Source organism: Lontra canadensis, unplaced genomic scaffold (genome assembly GCF_010015895.1).
Source record: "Lontra canadensis isolate GAN:19392208 unplaced genomic scaffold, GSC_riverotter_1.0 scaffold89, whole genome shotgun sequence".
Taxonomy (NCBI): domain Eukaryota; kingdom Metazoa; phylum Chordata; class Mammalia; order Carnivora; family Mustelidae; genus Lontra; species Lontra canadensis.
Genome location: NW_022631083.1, coordinates 2,558,924 through 2,578,059, shown reverse-complemented (window position 1 = coordinate 2,578,059; position 19,136 = coordinate 2,558,924). Strand labels below are relative to the sequence as shown.

Sequence of the window (19,136 nt, the reverse complement as noted above, 5' to 3'; positions counted from 1 at the left end):
ATTACAAGAAAACTACGGACCGGTATCTCTCATGAACACCCTTAAAAATCCTCGCCAAAATATTAGCAAATAGGATCCAACAATGTATGTGAAGAATTATACACCACAACCAAGTGACATGTCTTCCCGGAATGCAATGTTGGTTCAACATGAGAAAAGCAATTAATGTAAACCATCACACACAGACTAAAGAAGAAAAAAATACACAATTGTATTAATTGATGCAGAAAAAGCATCTGACAAAAATCCAACACCAATTCTCGATTTAAAAAGAAACATTCACCACATTAGTGATAGAGACTATCCTTAGCTTGACAAAGGGAAATGCAAGTCAAAGCCACAGTAAGGTACCACTTCACACCCATATGGTTGGCCATAACTTAAAAAAAAAAAAAAAAAAATAAGAAAGAAAGAGAAGAACAAATGTTGGTAAGGATGAGGAAAACTGGAACCCTCAAATACTGCTGGTGAGAATGTAAAATAAGACAGTAGTTGTGGAAAACAGTTTGTTTTTCAAAATTACCATATGATCTAGCAATTCCAGTCCTAGGTTTATACACAAAAGAACCGGAAACACGTATTCAAACATCCTGGGACCCTGATGGCTGCACTCGCAGGGAGAGCCACTCCCCTGACAGGAATGGGGGCTGCCTCAGAGGCAACACAGTACCACCCAGAACACGAGGGCAGCAGAAAGGGACCTGGCAGGTCTGACAGGGGAAATGGACAGAGTCATAGGAAATACAGTCTACTGTATTTCTAGGCATGTCCTGCACTCCTTCCCATCTTCCTCCACAAAATGAAGGTAAACTTATGGGGTGTCTGGGTGGCTCTGTTGGTTAAGCATCTGCCTTCGGCTCAGGTCATGATCCCGGGATCCTGGGATCCAGCCCTGTGTTGGACTCCCGGTTCAGCGGGGAGCTTGCTTCTCCTCTGCCTCTGCCTGCTGCTCCCCCTGCTTGTGCTCTCTCTTGCATGCTCTCTCTCTCAAATAAACAAACAAAACCTTTAAAAATGTTTTTTTAAAAAATGAAGGTAAATTTGAAAAAAAAAAAAAAAGGGAAACAATGAAAAATTTTTGTGTCACCACACTTAAGCTTTCATTACGCAGAGGTGGGGGTAACAAGACACATCGCTGTTTTCCCAGCTCCCATTCAGCACATGAGCCGAGGTGTCTATGCCAACAGCTCAGGGGGGTAGGGGCAGCACAGCAGTGACAACCACAGGTCCTACTTACTCAGAGTCGCCAGGCCCCAGAGGACTCTCAGCCATCCGCAGGACAGTCCTGGCCTCAGAGGCTGGCGTGCCCACCCGGGATTCAGCAAAGCTTCAAGCTTCCGGAGACTGGAACGAAAGAGAGCACAAGCAGGGCATCAGTGGGCTGCGGGCAGGCTGCTCATCGATGAACACACGGGCGTTCTAGCTGAGCGACAGGCCACACGTTAAAAAGAGAGGCTAACAGCACCCTGCATCAAAGCGTTAAAAGCGGCTCAGATGGAGAGGATGTGGAGAAAGGGGAACCCTCTTACACTGTTGGTGGGAATGCAAGTTGGTGCAGCCACTTTGGAGAACAGTGTGGCGATTCCTTAAGAAATTAAAAATAGAGCTTCCCTATGACCCTGCAATTGCACTACTGGGTATTTACCCCAAAGACACAGATGTAGTGAAAAGAAGGGCCATCTGTACCCCAATGTTCATAGCAGCAATGGCTTCAGTCGCCAAACTGTGGAAAGAACCAAGATGCCCTTCAACGGACGAATGGATAAGGAAGATGTGGTCCATATACACTACGGAGTATTATGCCTCCATCAGAAAGGATGAATACCCAACTTTTGTAGCAACATGGACGGGAATGGAGGAGATTATGCTGAGTGAAGTAAGCCAAGTAGAGAGAATCAATTATCATATGGTTTCACTTACTTGTGGAACATAAGGAATAATATGGAGGACGTTAGGAGAAGGAAAGGAAAAGTGAATTAGGGGAAATTGGAAGGAGAGACGAACCATGATAGATTGTGGAATCTGAGCAACAAACAGGTTTTAGAGAGTAGGTGGGTGGAGGGTTGGGAGAGCCTGGTGATGGGTAATAAGGAGGGCACGTATTGCATGGAGCACTGGGTGTAATGCATGAACAAAGAATCTTGGAACACTGAAAAAATAAAAGAAAGAAAGGAAAAAAGAAAAAATAAAAGAATTTTTTAAAAGCAGCTCAGAACTGCAGGGTCAGAACTCTGGGATTCTGCAGAACAGCCAAACACTCTGAAAATCAGAGTTGTGAGTAGATCGTGAGCCTCTCCAGTGATGGCTGGAATGATGCCTCCTGTTCATTCCCCAAGGTCAGCAAGCACAGAGAGCTAACGACTTGAGGCCACCAGCAGCCAGGCCTCCGCTGGAGAGAGCAGGGAATGTATTTCTCTAATCCTTTTGGAGGAAGGTATGGGAAACCCTGTGGCATTAATATTGCAGCTTTCACTTGCTCTAACAGGAAATGAAGTCCATTCTTCAAGGTTCTGTTCCCAATTTGTTTTCCCAAGACGCAAAATGCGATAGAAGATACAGAGCTCGGTGTCATTTGCATTATTCATCTTACAATGGTGTGTGACACACATAGGGGGACATTCTACAAAATACACTAACCCAAGCCTTTTCAAAGAAAGGCGACCGTATGGACGCGTGGGTGTACAGTGCAAGCCATTCCCTTTGCAAGTGGCGTCATTTCCTCCCTGACGCCCTGGGGATGCCAGCGCTCAAACGGCGGCCTGCACACCAGGGCCATCATGGCATAGGCCGTGGCTTGGATCTCTGCGTGGAGCCCGAGTACGGAGATAGACATCCTGACTCATATCCTAACTCTGTCCCATACAGCCTGGAAGGACTAAGGAAACCCACCCGTGCCTCAGTTTCCCTATTTCGGAGGAGGATGGGAGCACTGAGATATTGGGCTTCAGGCCCCACCTCCAGCACCAGCACCTTGGTCTCCCTACCATGTCGAATGAAGGCACTGACCCCCATGCCTTAAGCTTTAATGTTGATGGCACCTGCCGTGTTCCCTGCCCATGAAACAGGCCACCCAGCTGAAGGCCTCCAAAGTCTTAACACAGATCCCGCACCCCCCACCATGGGCCCACTCCAATACCAGTGGACAAGAGCACCACTGTCTGTGCAGATAACACGCTGGCCCAACCACTCCTGCACCAGCACCCAGCTACAGCCAGGGACACCAATTGGGTGCGTGGAGGTATGGTACTCCAGGACACGGCACTGATTCTGGACTGCGGCACGCAAGGCAGCCAAGCTCCCAGGCCTGAGCCCTCATCATGCCCCAAGCCCCCTGCCACTGGCACTTCACCCCTTTCATGCCAGTGTTCGAGTCATTCCATTTTTGGTTCCTCCAGAATCGTACTGACAAACTCCTATTCATTCTTCAAAACCCAATGGGGAATGGTATCCCTGAGCTTCAGTGGTAAGAACACTCTTCTCGCTCGGCTTGACCTGTTGCTGAAGTTTTTATTCCCAACCCTATCCCCTGATCCCTCCAGGAGCCCACCTGGCCTCCTGAAAGGGGCATTCCAGAGACTGCAAACAAAGGACCCGGGCCTCAAACATAACCTTAAAGAAAGGAGACGGTTAACGTAAGACACTACATAGACGGGGAAAGGACTCTGAACAGGAGTGCTGAGCTGGGGTCACAGACACCAGCTGCAGCAGAAGGGAAGTAAGAAAACAGGCTACTGAAGACCATAATGAGCACCCACCACCAAGCTCAGAGGCCCATGATAAGTCACAGGCAACTGCGGCCATCAAAAGCTTCTGACAGTAGAAGCGGGTTACCAGATTGGTTAGGGGCAAGACAACCTGGGAGGTGTGGGGCTCATCCAGGAGCCCCCAGAAGGAATGCAGAGTCCCTTGGGGAGAAGAAAGAGGCTCGACGCTACACTGAGCCCCCCCAAAGGCTATGTTGATGGTGCTATTCAGAAGGGGTTCACAACACAGAAAAGCTCCTGCACTTGGTATGGGAAGCCTCCTGCCAGTCCCCAAAGCTGCATAATTGCTCTGCAAAACTGCCTTTAATCAACCTGCTTGGTAACTGCCATGAGCCACAGTCCCCGAGGCTAAAAATACAGCCAGCTTCCCAGCAACACTCATCCTCCAGGGGCCTTCCACAGGGGCAGAGGGGTGGCTGGCCGGGAACCAGGGAGTCTTCCTTGGCTGAGCATCCATCCTCCATTCAAAAGCCATCTGTGGGGCCAACCAACTCTGTGCCAGGCTGAGGATCTCAGCTCTCCCTCTGCTCCCATGAGTCTCCCTGGCAGGACCAGCTGACACTGTGTCCCTCCCTACCCCACTCCCACTGCCCTGTACTCAGCCACACACAGGGCTCACCCAGAAAAGGCTCACAAGGAAATGGCAAACACATCAGCAACTCATAAATCCCTAGTCATGGATGGACAGGGAGTAATGCACAGCCCCCAGCTGCTGCCCTCCACTGCTCCTTCCCAACCCCAGAAAGAATACGAGGCACACAGGTGGGCACTGGGAAGAAGTGACCCAGCGGTGAACAGCCCAGCCAGGGCTGCGCTGGCATAGGGACACTGCCAGAGGACAGCCTGGTCTGTTGAGAGGGACATGGTGCTGGCAATGTCACACCCACTTCCACCATGTCCACACTGACACTGGACAGCAGAAGAATGGCCAAGCTCTGGAAGGCAGAGCTCACAGGGTCAGGCCTGCCCCCAAAGTCAGGGGAAGCTCCAACCTTTGTAACCTGCTAGAGTCACTTCTTGCCTGAGGCCCTCTGTGTGCTGCAGCTGGGCTGTCCATCCCTGTCCTGCCCCTTGCTCACACTCCCACAGTGCACGACGCACAGAAGCCGCTGTCCTCTCAGTCAGAGGAAAGTCCCACTGCGTCCTCTCCCCAGTCTCAACCACCCAGGTAAGCTCAGTGAGGCCTTTCTCTACCTGGTCCCTAAAGAATCTGAGACAGAAAACACAGAGATGGCGGGCACCTGGGTGGCTCAGTGGGTTAAGCGCCTGCCTTCAGCTCAGATCATGATCCTGGAGTCCCAGGATCGAGTCCCACATTGGGCTCCCAGCTCAGCGGGGAGTCTGCTTCTCCCTTTGACCCTCACCGCTCTCATGCTTTCTCTCTCTCACACATAAATAAATAAAATCTTTACAAATATACATTTAAAAAAGAAAACATATAAATGACAAACAGGTACATGAAAATACTCCACGTCACTCATCATCAGGGAAATGTAACTCAAAACCTTAGCGAGATACTGCCTCACACCTGTCAGAAGAACCAGTCTCAAAAACACAAGAAGTAACAAGTGTTGGCGAGGACGTGGAGGAAAGAAAACCCTTGTGTGCGGCTGGTGGGAAGAAAGCTGATGCAGCCACTGTGGAAAACAGTGGGGAGGTTCTTTAAAAAAGTAAAAATAGAAGTACCATTCAAGCCGTTCCACCTCTGGGTATTGATCTGAACAAATGGAAACACTAACTCCAAAACATACCTGCCCCCCCCAAGTTCACTGCAGCATTATTTACAAAAGCTAAGACAAGGAAACAACCTAAGTGCCACTGACAGATGAATGGATAAAGAAAATGTGGTTGAAAAAAAAACCTGTATATATACACAGTAGAATTATTCAGCCATTAAAGGAAGAAAGAAAGAAAGAAAGAAAGAAAGAAAGAAAGAAAGAAAGAAAGACTGACTGCCATTTGCAACAACATGGATGGACCTTACTGGCCTTATGCTACATGAAATAAGTCAGACAGAGAAAGACAAACACCATATGATCTCACGTATACATGGAATCTAAAACAACAAAGAAACAAACAAAAACCCCCGAGTTCACAGATACAGAGAACAGACCGGCAGAGAGCAGAATGCCCGAGGTGGGGGGGGGAATGCATGAAGTGGGGGTACAAACCCCCATCTATAAGGTCCTGGGGATTAAAGAAAGAGCTTGGTGACAATCGTTAATAACACTGTATTGCATATTTGGAAGTTGCTAAGAAAGATCTTAAAAGCTCTCCTCACAAGAAAAGTAATTTTGTAACTACACATGGTGAAGGCTGTGAACGTGGTGTTTGTTTCACAATATACATAAACATCAAATCACCGCTCTGTACGCCTGAAACGAATATAATGTTATATGTGGATTACACCTCAACTTACAAAAAAGAAAAAGAATCTGAGAAGGCAAAAAGGTAAAACCTAGGTCTGAGAGGACAGAGATGAGAACGTAGAGACCAGGGGCCGGGCCCCAGAGGTGCAAGCCAGAAGGTCCTGTGCTGAGGCTCTGCCCTGCCCACATGCAGCCCAGCTTCTGGGCGGCAAACTGCAGCTGGGACAGACAAACCCTCCTCACAGCCCTCAAGCAAATGGCACACGGCCCTGGCAGGTATCCTGGCACAGCCAAGTCAGTGTCCAGAAAGCCCTTCATGTTTCTTCTACTTCCAAAGGCCAGAGAATCAGGGGCTGCTCTAAGGGTCTGCCTGGGAAGACAAGCGTGGGTCCCTGATGCATGAAACATGGAGAACTTGCACTCATTGTCCCCACCCCTAAGCCTTCCCATCTCGATTGATGGCTACCTCCTTCCAGTTGCTTAGGCTGAAGCCTCAGAGCCATCCTGGGCCCTCCTCCTTCCCTCATCCTCACACCCATCAGGAAACCACTGGTGCCTGGGTTGAGCCTCCCTCCCCTGTATGACTGCAATGGCTCTTGACAGCTCATTATCTCTGTGCTGGCCTTTTCCAACCTAGTCCTGGAGCACCAGCCCAAGAGTAAGTCCTCACCAGTCTCTGAGGCCTTACACAATCTGACATCCTTCTCTCCCACTGCCCCTCATGACCTCTCCTCTATACCTCCACCGTTGCTCCCTCAGCACCAGCCACTTGGCCCCCTTGCTCTTCCCCGAACACACCGGACAGATGTGACCCCAGGCACTTTACATGGGCCATTCTCCTAGCTTTCTACATGGTTCCCTCCTTCCCCTCCTCCATGCTGCTGCTCATACATCACCCCCCCTGACCACCTTACTCAAAACCATAATGCCACCCACCTAGCCTTTCCTGGCCTCCTTCTCTGCTTTATGCTTCCCCACAGCAATTACCACCATGTAATATGTGATATATTTCTTTCATTTACCTTGGTTATGGCCTGCTTTCCCTCACTGGAAAGCAAGCTCCATATAAGAGGAGGGATTTTCAATCAACATTCAATAAAAACGTGTGGAATGAATGAGTGAATCCATCCTCCCGCCAGGAGGATGCCACAGCCAACACCCAGCAGCCCAGGAAGCTGACAGGGACACAGCGCTGCTCTCCACCTCACAGGTGATGACGAGACTCCAGCATTTGAAGCTGCCCAGGAGAAAGAAGAGGAAGTCCTTCTTGGATCCAAATGTCCCCTTCAAATAAGCTCCAGAGAGTGCTACAGAGAGCCCAGAGCTGGAAGCACCAGGTCCAGCCTTTCCTTTTACAGGTGAGGAGCCGAGGCTCAGAGGGTGACACAGACCCCCCACACTATACACTCCAGGCCTTGCTGTGGTCTGCAGCCCTGACCACACCCTAGTAGCAGTGGGCACACAGCTTGGACCCCAGGCTGGCCACAAGCACCCCCAGAGGCCACTGTGGAGTGGTTAGGAGCCCATCAGGAGCCAGGCTGCCCGGGCTCACTTTCTGAAAACCCCAGCAAGTCATGTAACTCCCCTGGCTTCTCTTGTCCTGATTCTAGAACATGGGGGACTTCTGAAATCTCCACAGGCTTCTAGGAGGAGGAGGAACATCTGCACCAAATCGCCTACAGCAGGGCCAGCTGGGGATGAGTAAGCACCCCTCCAAAGCCATACTGACAAGTCGAGGCTGCCCCAGGACACGGGGCAATGAGAAACGAGAAGAGCAGCCCTGGAAAGATGGAGAAGAACGAGAGTTTTAATCAAGATAATGAAAGGAAATAAGAATTCAGAAGCCCACCTATCTAATGGCTCTGTCCTCAATACTTTCTGAGAACTCCCCTTACTGATCTAATGTGAGCCCTTCGAGGTCTTCTGAAGACCACTTTGAAGACAGGAAACACTAAGGTTCACCATAACTTTCCTGAAGAAAAAAAAAAAAGCTCCTCCTAGGATGGAAGGAACTAATCACGTCATAATGTGGAACGGTGGGTGTGGAACAGTCTTCCTGGCTCAAGCCCATGACTGGATGACAAGAGCCCACTCCTGTCAGCCAGGCTCCCGGATGGAACCCATGAGAGACAAACCCAGTCAAAGACAGGCACCCGCTTCTCCTGCCTTTCCCAGGAGGGGCAAGGTGCATTGAGAAATGAGTACCAGCCCGCGCCCCCATACTCCAATCCTCTGTGGGGCCAGGCCTCCCAGGCACAGATGAGGAAACAGGTCCTGAGGGAAGGAGCTCACCACAGCTGCAAACTGCCAGGTAGAGGGGGTACTCCCCAGCTTTGGGGGACCACCCTGGGCACCAGCTTGAGGGAAAGTCTAGGCTGGCCACTTCTGCAAGACCAGACATGGGGATGTGGCATAGGGCTGTGCTCTTAGGGGGAGCGCAGGACCAGGACAAAAGGCAGAAGGGGATCCATTCTTCTTCACAAAAACTCAAACCCACTGGCACACCCCACCTCGACAGCCTCACCCCTGTCACATGGTCCTGGGAACTGAGGTATGTTCCAAGAACATCTGTCCCTGGGAAGGTGCTCTGCTCTGGTGCATGTGACAGAAGCCATATTAGGGGCTTCTGCAGGCTCCGAAGGCAGCAGGGCCACCCAAACAAGTGTCTGGAGTAAAAAAATATCAGGATCCACTGTGAAAGGCATCAAAATGGTGACTTTGGAAAGCAAAGACCACAAGGCTCCATGTGCCTCGGAGAGGGGTGCTGGAGGGGGCAGGCAAAGGGATAGCAAGCCCGGGTTCCCTGCAGAGAGAGCAGAGGGGTACACAATGGTTTAGGACAGAGGGATTGGGGCAAATCCAAACCGCTGGCCCCCATCCAGCGGAGGGTGGAGGGTCACCATCCACGGATGGGAGCCCCTTGTCTTGCAAACCACAGCCGGGAAGGCCCTCCCTCAGACTCCAGGCCCATCTACCCAGTAGGAGGGAAGCCAGTGAGGACCAGCCTCACCCTGGGGAATTAGTACCACAGCCCTGAGGGGATTCTATTCTTCTCCTGCCCTAGTGGACCAGCAGAGAGACTACGGAAGGGCGAGCGACTTGCTCGAGGGGGCAGAGCTAAGTCCCAGGATAAGCCAGGGCCCCGACCCTGGGGTGACCACATTCTGAAGCTCTCTCTGCCCTCGTGCCCCCATCCTGCCTTCCGTCTGGGCACTGGACGTGTGGAGCATCGATGCGGGATGTGATGATGGGGCTGCCTTTAAACACTTTTAGGTATATTTTTGTACTTTGCCAACTTCTGAGAGTGTTATCATTTTGTTTCATGCCAAAAGGACCCTTCTATTCGGCTACCACAAAAATTTCCTTGGTGTGATCGAATGGGGTAAGATGATGGAAATCCCATTAATTGTATAAAAATGCTCCAGAGGGACTAAAATTTTTGCATATTCTGTGAAGTATTCTTAATTTGCTGGATACAAACGTGGGGAGAAATGTATGGGGAAGGTGGCCCCTGACTGGATACCCAGACAAGTGAATCCTAGAGAAAGGTACTGAGCCTCCAAACTGCTCCCTGGCCTTCTGGCTGGGTCACCACGCCCGCACAGGAAGCTGAGGTCCCTGGACCGCACCCGAGGCCAGTCATGATTTCAGTAGCTCATAGCTGTGGCTGGGTGGGGTGTCCTTTGTTGTGCCAGACACCCAGACACAGGAGCATGGACTGGGACCCATCTATGCTGACCACTCCCTAGTGCGTTACCTCCGTCTGAACTCTTCTGAAGTCCGCACTCACAGCACCCCTCTCAGCACATCCAGTGCATGTCTAACAGGCTCCTCAAGCTCAGTGTGTCCAAGTGGGGCCAAGTTTTCCCTGCAAAAGACCCAGCACCGCACAGAGCCTCTCCCACAACCAGCTAATTACAACGCATGGCCCAGTTGGGTTCACCCTAGCCTCCCCTCTCTCCCACCCCACCTCTAAGCCACCAGGACACAGTACCGGCTTGAGCTTCAAATGCTTCCAGAACTCCAGCTCCTCTGGTCCTCCCCAGGGCATGCAGCCAGCCACCGCCTGCATGCTCTCGTGGCTCCTCACAGGGCTTCCTGCTTCAACCTAGACCCTACACAGCAGCCTACCTTAGTGGCGAGCGTGGTCCTTCAACATAGCGCGGGAGAAGCTTTGCACTCATGGTCTCCGTTAGCCTGGGCTACGAAAACAGAGCACCATGGACTTGGTGGGGGGAAGGGGCATCCACAGAAATTTATTTCTCACCATTTTGGAGGCTAGAAATCTGAGATCATGGCACCAGGGCTATCGGGTTCTAGTGAGAACGCCCTTCTGGGTTACAGACTACCCACTTTTTGCTATGACCTCACATGGTGACCTCCTCACAGAGCTGTCCAGCCTCTTCTTATACAGGCACTAATCCCATCGTGAGGTCCCCACCCTTATGACCTAATTACCCCCAAAGGCCCCACTCCTAACACTGGGATCGGGCATTAAGTTCAACCACGAATTCGGGGGGGACACAGAAAAATTAAGTCCAGGATGCACGCACACGCCTGTATGACGGTTATACTTCAACAAAATGTTTGTTTAAAGAAATCGAAGTGGTTGGGGTTAGGGAGGGGGAAATGGGAGATGCCCGCTAAAGGATATCGGGGATGGAAGTGTTCTGGGATTATGTGGGGGTGATATCTGCATAACATGGTGAGCACATTAAAAACTTCTGTACCATATACTTTAAAGGGATGGATTTTATGGTACGGGAACATCTCAATAAAGCTGTTACACACGTTTTAAAATCATAAGTCAGATCACGTCCTCGTCTCTTCAACCTCCTCCAGCAGCCCACTGCCATTCAGAGTAAAGGTCCTCAGGGTGGCAGGAAAGGCCTCCACTCGCAACCTCCAGGCCCCCTGGCTTTGTTCCTGTCACGTACTTTGCCCCTACTTCATGGGCTCTTTGCTGTTCCCCAGAAATGCCAGGCCTGACTTCCATGGAGTCCCACTCACCCCGAGGCCACATCCCTTGTCTTGCCCTGTGCCCCTCATGCTGCCCCTCGCCTGCTGGGGTGGAAATCCCTGCAATTCCCACCTGCTGTGGTCCATGAAATACTCCCCTAACCTACAATGCCTATGACAGTGGCGACCCCCTAAATGTTGACTGCGTGACAGGACCGTCTCCAGGACACACACAGAGATGGATGCCCACTCAGGGAGACCGATGGCCAGGTGGGCAGAGTGGTAACTCAGCCAGGGTCTGAGGACATGAGGTGCATCAGTACCTCCTATGTACCGCACATGGGCTGGGGGTAAGCAAAGGCCCCCACGGTGGGACCCGGAAACCAGCTCACATGTGTGACTCGACAGGAAACTGCCCTCCCCACCCAGACCTCCAGCTACAAGGGCCTCTGAGGCCCATGGGGCCTGGGCCACTGGGGAGGAGGGCCACATCCCCACCAGGCACACCGAGGGGGAACACATGCTCTGCCTTCTAAATGGCCACAGTTGGAAGAATGCCATTAGGGAAGACTCCCCCCGTAGGACTGTGGAAAACCGCCTGTTCCAACCATGACTCCCACGTCCAGGCTACATCCTGTTCCAACCACAACAACGAAATAGGTGCTGGATGTCATATGGAAGGGACTTCAAATCCCTTCCCACCTTCCTGTCTATTCATGTCCTCCTCAAGGAGACAGCAGGGGACAGGAACACTGACATCCCTGGGCACGTGTGAGGCCACAGCAGAAGAACAGCGGCCCGTGTGTCCTCCCGCTGTGCCGTGGCCTCATCCCTCATGGAACACCATGCTGCCGCCCACCCCCACGACCACAGGGACAGCAGGGCCAGGCAGCGGCCACCCTTCTTGCTGTTTCCAAAGCCTGGCTCCCGCACAGGCCCCGCACCCCCACCCCACGAAGGTAGTCCTGTGAAAGACCACGGCTTTCCGGAACATTACACAACAAACAACATGGAATCCAGGAGGGACTAAGGAGAGGAAACTGGTGAAGAGGAGCATGGGGGCTTCCGTCCAGGCAGGGAGGCCACCTCACCTCACCTCACTGCCAGTTTGGGAATTTCGCAGAGGTTCCCAAAGATGATGACTATTATTTGGGCTGAGTAATTGGGGACCGATTAGGGCAGTGAAGTCAGCCAGCCCCTCCTTGCCCCATGATGGCCCTGAAGCAGTGGGCAGCTGCTCTGGGACAGGCAGATGGAAGTGGCAGCAGGGACACTGAGACCAGACAGAGCCAGGATGGGGGAGTCAGAGAGACCAGGACATGGGAACACCTGTCCCCAGAGACGAGCCAGCCCCTCAGCAGCCTGGACCTCCCCCATGCCACAGGAAGCAAAGATTCAAAAAACAAATGGATAGTTGTAAAATAAGAGGAAGCTACCAAGACAAGAACACAACTAGTGGAGTCAACACATTGGTCAAAACCCATGGAACACACAACCCGAAGAGTGAGCCTTACCCGAATTTAGTTAATAATAACAATAATATATCAGTGCTGGCTCATCAGTGCTAACCGATATGCCATATTAACACTCGATGTGAATAATAAGGGAAAGCAGGGGTTTGAGAGCGAGGGGGCAAATGGAAATATGGAACTTTCTGTTCAATTTTTCTGTAAGCCTAAAACTGCTGAAAGACATGAAGGCTGTTGATTGTTTCTTTTCTTTCAAATATAATAGTTGAGATTGAGAGGGCTACACATAAGCATGGATACCACCAATGGGTCAACTGGAAGATGAAGCTTCGGGATTTTCCCAGAGTGCAATGCAAACAGACCTGGGCAGCATCCTGCAGGAGGCCATTTGGCTCCAGTAAGCATCCCCTACCCCCCAAAGCCCGCCATCACAGCCTCCAGCTCTCCAAATTGAGGAAGACCAGTAAGTTCTCAGGGTTTTGGTTGTTCATCTTCTTTTCCCCCCGGACTGCTTTTTTTTGGGGGGGGGGAATGGCGTGGGGGCAGCAAAGGAGCCTCAGAAAAGATATAAACCTTAGCCCGTGTCCTTGGCCTCTTCCAGGCTGCTGCATTTCCCAGCTCATGGCCTAAGAGAGTGTTCTCTCCTTTACTCAGCTGTTAGTGGTGAATTACTTTTTTTGGCTGGTTTTCTCTTTTTTAAAAAATTTATCTCTTTAGGAGGAGTCCCAGTGAAACCTTTCCGAAAAGCAATTCAGCATTCCCTATCAAAAATTTAAATCTGCATATCCTTTTATCCAACAACGCTATTTCCAGAGGGACTCGCATATATCTGAAATGATGCCTGTATGAGCATTCTTCATTGCAGCCATCATTCTAAAACCTGGAAGCAACCTAAGTGCCCATAAAGAGGAGAACAGTTAAATAAATTATGGCCAAGTCCACACGCTGGAATACTTCAAGGTGTTTTTTTCTAAAAGTGGTAGACAAATGTGTACAGAGAGAGAGAAATCTTATGGCCTATTGCACAGTGAAAATGGTAAAACAGCTAGAGGGTAGGAGTATGTGTATAGATCCATCAACCTAGCTAGTAAACGTGGACATAGTGCAAGTCGAGTATGGATGCAAAGGCATACAGAACAGACTGGAAAGGACCAGTGCTTGTCAGCAGTTTCCTCTGGGGGAGGGAGTGGAAACAGGGAAGGCTGAGGGGGTGTTCACTTTTAACTTATTAAATACGTGTGTACTGGTTGAGTCTTTTACCCAAATACATTCATTATGCACCAGCACCATAATGAAAACCACAGTCTGTGCCTTCCAGGAGTTCACATTATAGTTAGGGAGCTGTCTGCAGTAAGAGAAATGCCTGAGGGGAAGGGGGAGGAGGAGGGGGAGGGGAAGGCGATGGATGGGTGGGAAGTGCGGGGGCAGGGCTTCCCACAGGAGCACTGCTCCTGGAGCAGAGAGCCTGAGTCTCTTGGGGAAGACAGCCTTTGGAGCAGAGTCGCAAAGTTCCCCAATGCGGAGGAGACCACACACATCACAGCGCAAGCCCAGAGATAACAAAATCAGAAGGGGAAGCGGTGACCCAAGATTGAAAGAACACAGGGGCTCGGGGACCTGGGGGTGTTCTAGGGCAGGACAGTGGGAGATGCTGGGTGTTAATCTGGGCGTGAAGCAGAGAATTCAGCACCATTCCCTGAGTGGTTCACGTGCTAGTGTATGTGTCAGGTGTGTGTGAATGTGTTATTTTGTGTGTGGGGGGGGGTGTATGTGGATGTGTGTGGTGGGTGGTGTGGCTGCTCTGTGTTTGTGTGCGCGCGTGGCATCTGCGGTGTATACAGGTGGTGTGGGTATACGTATGTACACGGTGTCCCTGTGATTAGTGTGTGGATGTGGGTGGTGGGTGGTGTGTGCAGTGTGTGTGTGTCTGTGATCCCTGGTGTACACAGGTGGTGTGAGTGTATGTATGTACACAATGTCCCTGTGATACGTGTGTGGATGTGAGTCGTGAGTGGTGTATGTGTAGGACAGGGAAAGACAGGCAGGCTGTCAGGCTTGAACACTCAGCAGGGACCAGCTCAGCCCTCACAGGGCTCAGGAACAGGGGGTGCTGCCGCTCAGCACCCCTACCCCACACCGTAGCCAACCCACTCAGGCCTCGGGGCAGGCAACCTCTCTAGGCAGAGAGAATGAGAAGCACTCCCCCTCCCAAACAGCACTCACAAGGGTCAGGGTGAACCCCAAGTGCTCTGGAGGCTTTTTTCTCTAACCCTCTCTGGGTGGGGGGAGGCAGGGCAAGAGCGCAGAGGAAGAGCCTTGCATTAGAACTGAGCTATGACGAGGAGCAGGGGGTGGACACGCAGAGTCCCTGAGTGAAAGTGCCCCAGGGAATGGAAGCAACTTGTCCAAACAGCAGCCCTTCTGCAATCTGGGCGGGATCTCCAATCACCACAATCCCACAGGGTACCCAATCCCACAATCCCACAGGGTATCTAATCCCACAGCACCTGCAGGCCTTGTGGAAGTCCACAGAAGAACAAATTCGCTCCGAAGAGACACTCGACAGCAAGGTGGCCCCAAAACGCCAACCTGCTTAAAGCTCCCGCTGCAATGCCACATCCTGCCTAGACAAAGCGAACATACACCTCTTCCCATGTAACAGATCTTCTAAAGTCTGCTTCCCTTTTAAAGCTTCCTAATAACAATTAAATTCTCACACAAACCATGCTTGGCAGTGAGGCACATTCGCAGGGCGTGGAGTAACGAGGCGGGGACGGAGGCCCCAGATGCAGCGGGGCCCACGGCCGCCTCCACCCCCGTCTCATCGGCAACACGCCAGACACTGCTACCCAGAAGGGCAGCAAGGAGACTATTTTCCACCCTCTGTTAGGAGGCACTCTCACATTATTAAAAAGCCTGTATGTCATTCTCAGACTAAAACACAATGGAAACCTAAACTATTTCCTGAAAACCGAAAGGTACTTCTCAAGTTTCTCTCCTCAAGAACCTCCACACAGAGGAAGGAATACCACGTAGCTGGAATTATGATGCAGGACCAGGGCAAATGGACATTTAAGACCGTGTTCTAGAAAGGTCTGAGGGCACCCCCACCGTCCTGCAGCCTGTCACGGAAGCCCAGCGGTGGTGGGGGCTCCCCCACAAAGGAGGCCAAAGCTAATGGGCACAGCCACTCATTTACATAGATGTCACACCCCCAAACTAGAAGCTGCAGAAACGGCTCCCAAGCCTCAAAACACCCTGAAAGAAGCGAAATGATTTTACGCCACGACTAGTAGCACTTTCTCTAAAATTTTCATAACAGCTCAAGTTCTAAAGACGGTGACCCCCACCTGGTGGGGGCTACCCGGGGTTATTGGATTCTGGAACTCCATCACCTGACTCAGCTGAGTCCCCAGCCTCCACCGTCGGTCCTGCCCCAGCTACTGTGAAGACAAAGCAATGGACAGATGCTGGATCCCACACAAATGGGATGGCTGTACCCCCCCGGCTTTCAATTCGGTTACTGACCAAGCCTCCCAAGACCACCTCTGGCTGTCCAGAAGTTCTTGCGTTCAGGCCGTGTACCTTACCCAAGCACACTGTGGTGCAGACACATTCTGCTTGATACATGACAAAACCCGGGGGTCCCTCCCCAGACAGTGTGGCTGTGTCAGTTACAAGCACGTAGGCCCCATGGAGCAAGGAAGACCCCGGTTTGCTCGCCCCAGTGCTCAGCAGGAGGTGCTCAGTAAGTATTTGCCAGATCATGAATGAGTGGATACATGGACAGATGCGACATGTCCTTGAAATCGTTTCTTTTTTTTTTAAGATTTTATTTATTTATTTGATAGAGAGAGAGAGATAGAGATCACAAGTAGGCAGAGGGGCAGGCAGAGAGAGAGAGGGGGAAGCAGGCTTCCTCCTGAGCAGAGAGCCCGATGCGGGGCTCGATCCCAGGACCCTGGGATCATGACCTGAGCCGAAGGCAGAGGCTTAACCCACTGAGCCACCCAGGCACCCCCTTGAAATCGTTTCTTTATGAGTTTTTAAATGTGTATTTTTAAAGTAAATAGACATGCAAGATACCTTCAAGTAAAAGACCCAGGGAACAAAGGATAAAAGTCAGGAGGCATCAGGACCAGGGGCCTGTCTTCTGACATCCCAGCAGTTCGAGAGGGTTTCCCAATAACTAGATGAGGGTGTCTGGCAGAAATGAGGCCGGCTCTTCTCTCATCCCTAGGGAATACAAAGAGGAAAGAGGGGCAGCCCCTGGAGGGTGCCGAGCTATGGTCCTCCAGCCTCCTCACCCTGCTCCTGCCCAGCTAAGTGACTAGCAGCTTGGAATTCAGGGCTTTCCATGAGGTTTTCATCTTTTCTTTTTATTTTATTTATTTATTTGAGAAAGAGAAAGAGCACAAGCAGGGGGAGGAGCAGAGGGAGAAGGAGAAGCAGGCTCCCCACTGAGCAGGGAGCCCAATTCAGGACTTGATCCCAGGACCCTGGGATCATGACCTGAGATGAAGGCAGATAACCAACTGAGCCACCCAGGTGGCCCTTTTGTTTTATTATTTTTATTTCTACAGTTTTATTTATTTGAGAGAGAGAGAGAGAGAGAGATCTTCATCTTAACAGTGCTTCTAGGGCTGGATGTGGTTGTTGGGGCGGGGGGAGCCAGTCCTGAATGAAGGTAAAAGCCTAATCAACCTATCATAGATCCTAAATCTCCACGTGACTGAGCTCCCAGTTTCTCCGTTTTAGATTTCAAAGCATAAAAAGACAAATCTTTGCATAAGCCATGCTTCCTAATCCATAGTATATTCTCAGAAATAGAAAGTCTCTCCTCTGGCCCTTCCTTGAAATAGCCTGGCTCTTACATGTGACGAAGTGATGCAAAGTGGCATCTCCATGACCCAAATACAAACACTAGAAATACTTCCATGTCTTCTGAGTGGCAATAAAAGTATTTAAAATAATTTAATATCAAGCCCATTTAAGAGAACTCAAAATAGCTCAAATACACCACCAGAGAGAATGGATAGGGAATGAAAAATTCAAACAGATACGGCTATATAAGTAAGATTGAAAAAAGAAAAAAAAGCAACCCCACTTCATTGCTATATGGGATTTCCAAAGATGATGCTCTTGAAATCTCTTTTAAAACAATATGTTCCAACTTCCTACAAATCCAAATGACTCTGGTGACGTCTGGCTTCAGCAGCTAGCTGAAAATATGCAGCCTCATTATTGTACTTGGAATGGCAATAACAAGGAAGCATCTCTTTCCACCCTTCCATCATGAAAGCTAACGGGACTCTATCATCTGCACTGTTACAGCTCCCTTTCTGAAGAGAATCAGAAGCCGTTTTCAGCTGGGTTTGGGACAGTGTAGGGGACTGTCCACCAGGCCATGGTGTGGGAGTGGGGGAGGGGGATGGAGGAGGGAAGCATCATGCAACTGTCTGTTTGGTTTTCTTGTTTTTTAACCTGAAACATTTCTGAATGGCTTAAGCAAGATGTATTTTGATTTCAAGGCTCTATTAAATTGAAGAAAGAGAAAGAAACAATGAACGGCTCCTTATAGAATAAGGGAATGTCATTAGCCTCCAAAAAGTAAATGAAATGCAGGGAAGTGGGGCGCCTGGGTGGCTCAGTGGGTTAAGCCTCTGCCTTCGGCTCAGGTCATGGTCTCAGGGTCCTGGGATCAAGCCCCGCATCGGGCTCTCTGCTCAACGGGAAGCCTCCTTCCCCACCCCTCTCTCTGCCTGACTCTGCCTACTTGTGATCTCTGTCAAATAAATAAATAAAATCTTAAAAAAAAAAAAAAAAAGACATGCAGGGAAGTACAATGAATTAAACCCCCTCCCTGACCACAGCATATGTCTGGGCATCTTATCTCCACCAAGCAGCCCAGCAGGCAAGCCGTGGCCACAGAGCCCTACACAAACCCCAAACACCAGTATCACGCTATCTTATTTGTTCAGGGGAAGCAAAATGGTGCTGGACTGGTGGCTGTGTTCTTTCTTCCCAACAAGACCTAATTGCTATTGTCCTTCTCTGGGATCCAGTCTCCCTAGATAAAGAGTGGGAAGGCAGCCAGCAGAACTCAAACCACTAACTCACAGGCTCTTCCCTCGTAGATCAGACCTCAGTGCAGCATGGTTTCTGAATCAAAAATGCAGAGCCCATGAACAGAGAACCTTCTGTTCCAGAAGGTATTTATATGAAGTCAAAATCAAAATCACATCTTATGGTTGTTGTTTTTTTTTAACACACTTAATCAGTGTTTCTTATTGCAAAACCTAAAAGATGTTTAACATTTATAAACCAGAAACACTGTTTCTTATAGGAAAAGCATAAAATGTAAGTTATTCACATAGTGATCCTCTTTTTGTGAAAAGAATCACATTTATGAAGTTGGGATATTTCCCCAAATCAAGCTTACGATCCTTGAAACTCAAAATGTTCTAATTTTTAAATAATTTCATACCAAGACCAGTTAACACAGTGCAAACGATCTCTGAAGCAGATCCACTATTTTTTTTTTAAGATTTAATGTATTCATGTGCCAGAGAAGG

General features: G+C 50.2%; 1 protein-coding gene across 2 annotated transcripts in view; it reads right to left on the bottom strand.

Moving 5' to 3' along the window:
- APBA2 (amyloid beta precursor protein binding family A member 2) overlaps window positions 1-19,136 on the bottom strand; it is a 235,766-nt gene that overhangs the window by 189,313 nt on the left and 27,317 nt on the right. For both annotated transcript variants that reach the window (XM_032835964.1, XM_032835963.1), the window contains exon 2: window positions 1,238-1,344. The gene's annotated coding sequence lies outside the window, so the exon portion shown is untranslated. The remainder of the gene's footprint in view (window positions 1-1,237; window positions 1,345-19,136) is intronic.